The sequence below is a fragment of the Pan paniscus genome, chromosome 10 (genome assembly GCF_029289425.2).
Source record: "Pan paniscus chromosome 10, NHGRI_mPanPan1-v2.0_pri, whole genome shotgun sequence".
NCBI lineage: Eukaryota > Metazoa > Chordata > Mammalia > Primates > Hominidae > Pan > Pan paniscus.
Genome location: NC_073259.2, coordinates 21,945,858 through 21,953,832, shown reverse-complemented (window position 1 = coordinate 21,953,832; position 7,975 = coordinate 21,945,858). Strand labels below are relative to the sequence as shown.

Below are 7,975 nucleotides of genomic sequence, written 5' to 3'. Positions count from 1 at the left end.
CTAAATAAAAATATAGACTGACATAAACACTGAATGGCTCCTAGGCAATGTATTATTGCAGGTTAAATACATTTTGCCCTGAAGGCTGCAGTTCATAAGGTATAGATAACAAGAGAAATGAAATTGGTGATCTCAGCTAGTCCAGAGTGGATATTAGCATATATCACCAAACTGTCTCCAAATGTGACCCTATTTGCACTATCAGACTCTGTGTCCTCAGGAAATTGTTGCTAGTGAGAGAAGTGGGGAAAAAGAAAAGAAGAGAGGGGCTGGTACTGGTGGGAAGGGCATATTAATAAGACTGAAAAAGTAGAACATTTTCCTGATCTAATATTCTTTGCATCTCTCCCTTCTTTAAGAACAAGGAAGAAGAAATAGCACTCCCTTTCTTAGCCTAAAGGGAGCATAAAGAACAATGCCTTCTAGGAATGCTAGGACATTTCCATTTTTCTCTTTGGTGTTTTTAACACTTTGTGACTAGAGAGAAAAAAAAATTGCCAATATGACTTTTTTTAAGTTTAAGAATCAGCACTCACCAATTATTGCCAAATTTAGATCCTTGAAAGCAAAAAAAGAAAAAATTCAGCATAGGTATTGAAGAGGAGGCTAGATGGAGAAAGCTCTAATCCTTCAGGAGCCGAATGAATCTATATTTCTGTACTATTAAGTAGAGTAAAAAAGGCCAAAGTCATGGGCATTAGCCCCACAGGGGCCAGTTAGCTAGACTCAAATTCAAGGCCATGGAATATATATATAACTTTGCTGCTGGCAGTTAATTATATCAATGACTATCAGGAGGAATAAAAAAGTGTCTTCTCAGTGCCTACTTTAACATTGCCTAACACTTTCAGCTCGGCTGTGGTAATTGTCGAAAAAATTTTAAAAATGCAAACAATTTAAAAATTATATCAACTTTGAATATAAACTTATATCCATGAGATGCTATACAAACATGGCCTTTGTAAAATACAACTAGGCCTATCTTTTGTAGAACAAATTTTAGTATTTATTTATTCAAAGGTAAGACAAAATAGTCTAATTTTTGCCTCATAGTTTACACTAGTTTTTCTTATTGCAGTGTTCTCCATTACAAAACAGCTTATAAATAGCATGTTAAATAATCATGAGAGTTTTTTAATTCATAAAAATTGATTTTGCCTTTCCCTTCTAAATTACTCCATAGCCAAATATCAGTCATTAACTTTCCTGACTAAGTCATCCTTCGAACCAGGAAGAAGCACCCAACACTTACTTTATCTTCAGCTCTAGTATAATTGTCATTGTTTGCCTGTAGTAAGACCTAAAATGATTTTACAGTGTTAGAGAAAAACTACGGTTTCCGGATTAAGCAAAGTTATCATTAACCATCATATGAGAAATTTATACTATTCACAGGGAAATGTTTAATGTAAGTTTTAAAAATACAAATTCAAAATGGAAAACCAAGGTTTGCATACTGATAAGGTAATGGACGGCAATGCCAACTGTTGAATCAACTGAAATAAAGACAAATATAACTCAATATTACAATGCGTTAAGGCATAGCTTTCTGTTTCATCCATAACTATTTTTGTACAAATTTTAAAACAGTTTGCTAATTAGCAAATGCTGTCTTCATAATAGACTGGCAAAGTTTGTGAGGAAAAGGTATTTCTTTCCTCCTTTCTTTTTCTCTCCTTTCATCTCTTCTTTCTCCCCTTCCCTTCTTCGGTTCTCTCTCTTTCCCTTCTTCGTTTCCCTTCTTCCCCACCTCCTCCCTTTAATGTCTAAGTAAGGTCATATCTTCTGTTATGCCTGCAGACTAAAGCAGGAAATTCTGGAAGACCAAGGGAGCCACTGCCATCTGACAGAGCCTTCCAAACTGCACGACGTAGAAGTCAGCAAGAAGAAGCCAGGATTATCTGAGCTTCCTTTTAAGGTTTGTGTGAGAAAATAACAACTAAAATTTACTAAGGACTTACTCTATGCCAGCACTGTTTTAACTCCTTTACATAGAATACTCTATTTAATTCTTATAAAATTTCATCTGGTATAGTTGAGGAAATCAAGGATCAAGAGAGCTATATTAGCTTGTCTGAAGTCTAGGCGGATAATAATTAGAGTCAGGATTGATTTCATTATACTGTCTCCTTGCGACCAGGTTTGGGCACAAAGCTCTGAATCACTCCTACCTAAACATATCCAAATTGAGAAATCTAGAGAAAGGCTATATACCCTAGAGAAGTGACTTTCATCTTTGTTCCCCTAAAGATTGTTTCAGGCACAAGAGACCAACATAGTTGACAAAACTGACTCCGGAAGACTACATGCTCCTATAAACAGATGTGTAATGACAGCACATTCAGGCATGGATAAATACACTTCAAAATTGGTATGTAAGGTCCACCATCTATCTGGTTTGTCCACTCTGAACTTATGAATCTTGATTACAGTTGTCAATTGGCGTCCACCCAGTTTACATATCTATCTCAAACAATACCTAAAGGAGCTCTTTAGTCTTCTAGTTCCCTAGTTGTGCATGACTAAAGCTATAGTGTTTACTAAACTCTTCTTGTAGCTGAATGTCTAAGACTATGCAGTGGTTTCCTTTTAATGCTAAACACTATGAAAATCCAAGATTGATGGTGACATTGTAAGTGTGATAATAGTAGAAGAGATGTGCAAAAACTAGATGAAAAGGAAGAAGAAATATGGTAATCCATTGAAATTCTATTGTTTGTATATTCATAGCACTTCTTTTCTCCCCATGGAAGGGGGAGGCAGGGTCATAATAATTAACTATGTTATATTTCATTATTAACACTGTCTTAAGGCATTAAAAAAAACTGGCAATATTATGTTTTCTTTATTTTAAACAATTATGCTAAAGGGTTAATCAACATTTCCTGTGAAAAGAACAATGATGTTTAGCCAAATGCTTTTTAAAAAGCAGACAACAAGAAATTGCTTTAATAATTCATATTAATTCAAGTCCTATGGTTAATGAGGCAAATGGAGTGCTCTCAGAGGGGATAAAAGCACATAGCAGCAGCATCAAGAATCTTCAAACCACTGCTGGCAAAGGGTACTGTAAGTCCAAAATACCCCCTAACCACCTACTATTCATACTTTACACTCGGGATAAACTTAATTTCATTCTAATTTTGCAGATGGTAAGCTAAAACAGTGCCTATACAATTAGAACACAGGCAAGCAACTGCTTATACTCTTCTTCATTTTTATGGTTCTTAGCCATTATGATGCCAAGTTGTCTGAAGTTTTCACTACATTAAGCATACATTCATTTGATCAGGCACAAAAAGACTGAGACTGTGTCCATCTTTGCACAGTCCAGCAATTAAACTGTTGTCAAGCTAAAGATATATCAAAGTTGAAGATCAGATCATGGACTGGATTACCAAATGAAATGATGAATAGTCAGTCTGAATTGTTTAGAAAGATGATTGATTCATCAGAGATAAACCTGGTAAAGTGTAAGTACATGTTCATCTTACTAACATTTATTAGGCAACAACTATAAACTGTCTGTACTGCACCAGGCACTACAGATAGGATAAAGAATAAGACTTCCCCCGTGAGTTCTAAAATTCTCCTGGGGCTGACAGAGACCATCGCTATTCAGTTTGATTTCATGTAATAGTGCAAGATTCTCTAGGAACACAGTACTCTGAAGAAAGTAATAAGAGTAAAGAAAGGAATTCAGCTTTATAAAGAGGAGTTCTTTTTGAGCTGAGTTCTAATGAATGAGTGGGAAAGAAGGTGAAGTTACACCTATGTATTCACTGATTCATTCATCCATTCATTCATTTACCAGCAATGTACTAAGTCTCTATTTAGTACGAAGCTCTTCATAGGGTTTTAGGAGTATAATGATAATCAAGGCATGGTTCCTGCCATCAGGTTGCTTATAATCTGGTGGGCACTGAGACCCTAAGTACATAAAGAGATCCCTTCTTCCTCACCTCAGAAAAGAATACACACATGTGCATACACACACATATGAAAAAAGCATGCTGAACTCAAGGAAAGGTACATAATTTGATGTGGCTGGAGCAGAGGGCACATGAAAGAATGTGAATATCTAATCCCATCTCCTCTACTTTCCTATTGCTCATTCCTTGATATGGTTTGGCTCTGTGTCCCCACCCAAATCTCGTGTTGAATTGGAATCCCTAATGTTGGGGGAGGGGGCTAATGGGAGGTGACTGAATCATGGGGGCAGATTTCCTCCCTGTTGTTCTCATGATAGTGAGTGAGTTCTCATGAGATCTGGTTGTTTGAAAGTGTAGCACTTCCCCCTTCTCTCTCTGTCTCTCTCCTGCTCCCATGTAAAGATGTGCTTGCCCTCCCTTCACCTTCTGCCATGATTGTAAGATTCCTGAGGCCTCCCAGCTATGTTTCCTGAACAGCCTGCAGAACTGTGAATCAATTAAACCTCTTTTCTTCATAAATTACCCAGTCTCAGGTAGTTCTTTATAGCAGTGTGAGAACTAATCCATTCCTCCTCTTCATTCCCTACTGCTTCCTTCTGGTGTTAATTATTTTATATCTGACTCAGTGCAACCACATCCAAACTGGCATTTTTTTCCTCTTCAGTCTCACTAACTTCCAAAAATGCCATATAATTCTTACCTTAAAGCTCTCATTATTTTAGAATAAACTCCTCAGCAAGACATTCAAAGCCTTTGATGAACTTGCCCCTACTCATGTCACCCATTTCTCCACCCCACCACATACACACCGCCCTTTCTTGTACCTAATATTTTCTCTCTACCAAACACATTGGCCCAATGTTGTCTTCTTTCTCCAACCTCCAAGTTTTGTACCCTCTGCTTTCTGTATGTAGAATGTCCTTACCTCTTTCTCGATCTAGGGAATACATCTTCATCTTTGAAGACTCTCTTTTAGGAAGCCTCCCTACTCTCCCAGGCTGTGTAGACTCTCCCTCCTATGTACTTCCACAAATCCATGTGGTTACAGCAAGTATAGGAAAGTTTATGCTATATTATTTTCACTGTTCTATTGTCTGTGTCCTTTATTGGGCCTGGAGCCCCTAGAAAATAAGGAATGATTTTTTTGTTCTTATTGTTTCAGCAGCATCACTATCTTGTTTGTACCCTGTCCGACAAACAGTAACTGTTCAAAACATATTTGTTTAGTTCATTCATTAATTGTTGATCCTAATGTTTAAAGTATTCTAGATAACATGCTGAAATTGTGTTCTCTATATCAGTGTTCAGTCAAGAAAAAGTAGTCTTTTTTCCTTAAAAGATCAAATAGCAAATATTTTAAGCTTGCTCTCTGTTACAACTATTCAACTTTGCCATGGTACACAAAAGCAGCCATAGGTATAGGCAGATGAATTGGCATGGCGCAGGGCCAAGAAAATTGTATTTACTAAAACAGATGGCCAGTATGCAGGCTGTAGTATGATGACCTCAGCTCTATACCATAGGTCACAATCTCGCATCCCACAGGTTAGAGCTGCTCTCTGAATCTGTTTTAATTTTGGTTGTAGAGAGACAATTCTCTATATGTCTCTCAGGTTTCTGCATATCTTACAAGCAGAAGTAATGACTGCCTTTGTTTTTCCATACCATCTTCACAGAGATGTTTGTGTAGCAAACAGACCTGGAAAATAGTGCCTCCTTCCAGAGTAGATGGCAGGCAAACTTACTGCCCATTATAAAATATTCAGGTCCCAAAACTCAGGGTAATTCTCCTGTACTACAAACCACTGTGTGTGTTGCTCTCTCCTGATCCCCTTCATGTCACTGTTGGAATCGGGTTCAGGGAATGAGGGCACATGTTGACAGTGGCTACTGTTATTACCATGAGTAATAAAGTTCTTTATCTTTCATATCTTCTGCCAACACCCATGAAACTCTAACAGGCTAAATTGTTAGCTTGCAATTAGCATAAAATGTCAGATACTTTAGCGTTCTTGACACTTTTATCTTACATCATACTTTAAATAATTGGAGCTAATCATTTAAAATTAAGAGATTTTACTTAAAAAATTTAAATGTTACCTTCTCTTGAAAAACTAAAATATTTGGCAACATTGGACATGTGTTTTTATATGGCAACAAATGACAAGGACTGAGTGGGAGCTGCCTCTAGGATCCCCTACCTCTGGGCTGTTTCCTGCCCAGTCATTGTTTCACTGATTTATATTCGTTGTCTGGCTTCCAAGGGCATTTGAGTTTGTGACCCTGCTTGAAGCAATAAGGTGTCAACAAATGTATTTAGGCATGGAATTAGGTTAGATCTGTGCTTTAGAAAGATAGCTTCACAGAGTCGTTGACAGTGTAAGGATGAATTACAGTGAGAGAAATCTAGAATAAAATGTTGGACTATAAAAAAAACATGTGAAGAGGGCCCAACTAATATAACAGCAGGTAAAGCAGATAACTAGGAAATGATTCCATGAAATTGTCGGGACTTGGTGCCGTATTGGTATATCACGGAAGAAAGAAGGACACTGAATTACGTAGGGGTTTTTAGTTTGGATGATCTGTTAGACAGTGATGCTAATAGTTGAAAGTAAAATCAGGAGGAACTTGATAAAGTTTTGATGGAGTAAGAGAAGCTTACAGGGAGGGCTAAGAACCTTACAAGCTGAAGGAGCCTAAAGTATATTCAGCTAGACATGTTAATCGCAGTGCTATCTAGCTCTGGAGCAGGTTGTCTATGGATGAACCTCAGGGAGTCCATATAGCTTGAGACACAGAATATAAAACTTTATATGCTTATTGAACAGGCATTTTTTAAATTCTTGTGGAAAGTATTGCTGCCTCTCATTAGACTTTCAAAGGGACCTGTGGTAACTCTGCAGAAAAAAGTCTGGAGTTTTAGATATGAGAGTTATCCACAAAATAGTTGAGATTGCCTTCTGGGATGTGTCCATAGTGAGAATATAAAGGAAGCAGACTAAGAAAAAGTCACAAGAAAAATAAATACAAAATAATTTGTTGAGACAGAAACAGAAGTTTCAAGAAAGAATGTTAAGACTTCAGAGAAATCCATACGATGTAGGCCTGAAAAGAAGCCATTAAATTTAACAACTGGTAACCTATAGCAAGCATGGAAGCCAGGCTTCGGTGGATTTTTTTGTTTGTTTTTAAAAAAGGAAGATTAGAAAATAGAGGCAGCATAAGAAAGCTATTTTTATGGGTTGTCTGAGGATTAGGTTGAAAGGTTAAGTTTTAAGCAAGTTTGTGGGGATTATTTAGGGGATAAGAGAACTTGAATATATCTGTAATTAAAAGGGTGACAACTAAGGGAAAGGTAATTGAAGATGTTCTAACAAGGGCAAAGAACATTAATGTGTGAGTCCTCCAAGCATCTTTAAATTTCCCTACCTATTAGGAAATTCTGACATTTTTACTTCTCCCCACCCCATGCCCCACATTCTAATCTCCCCATTAGCTTTATCAGACATATTAGGGTATTGGGGGTTGGGGAAAAATCAGCTAAGAGATTGGGAGACTTGTATCAGAAAGGGTAGAAGTTTACTGGAATGAGAACATAGAGCAAATTAAAAGGAAAGAGAAAACTAGAAAAGGAAAAAAGTCCCCTCTAAAGGCAATTTATATCAGAAAACTGAAAGTTTAGAGGTAGAGAAAAAGGGGTTTCAAAGCATCTAGGCATGGGAGAAAGTGGTAAAGGAAGAGAAATTACAGAAAAGTGGTACTGTAAATTTTGAACAGGATCTCCTTTTGTGATTTTCAAGAGCTGAAAGTAAAGATCTGGGTGACATTTTACTAACATTGTTTGCTGGACTATGTTTCTTTGAATATCACACAACATTTAGGCTGGGCCAGTTGTGGTTGTAGTGTTTATTTGAGTTACAAAAAAGTGAGAAAGTTACAGGTCAGAGCAATGCCAGAACCTCTCCAAATCCCAGGGCAGGCAGCAGCAGTGCTTAGACTGATAGTGACACAGGGGAGGCAAGCCCCAAAACTGGGGCTTA

The 7,975-nt window shown here is 37.3% G+C and overlaps 1 long non-coding RNA gene across 1 annotated transcript in view; it reads left to right on the top strand.

Annotated features, from left to right (window-relative positions):
* The first annotated feature begins 1,704 nt into the window (after positions 1 to 1,704).
* The window catches only part of LOC117975385 (uncharacterized), a 72,328-nt gene continuing 66,057 nt past the window's right edge, over positions 1,705 to 7,975 (top strand). The window contains exon 1 of the long non-coding RNA XR_004665624.3: positions 1,705 to 1,918. This is a non-coding gene — a long non-coding RNA (uncharacterized LOC117975385). The remainder of the gene's footprint in view (positions 1,919 to 7,975) is intronic.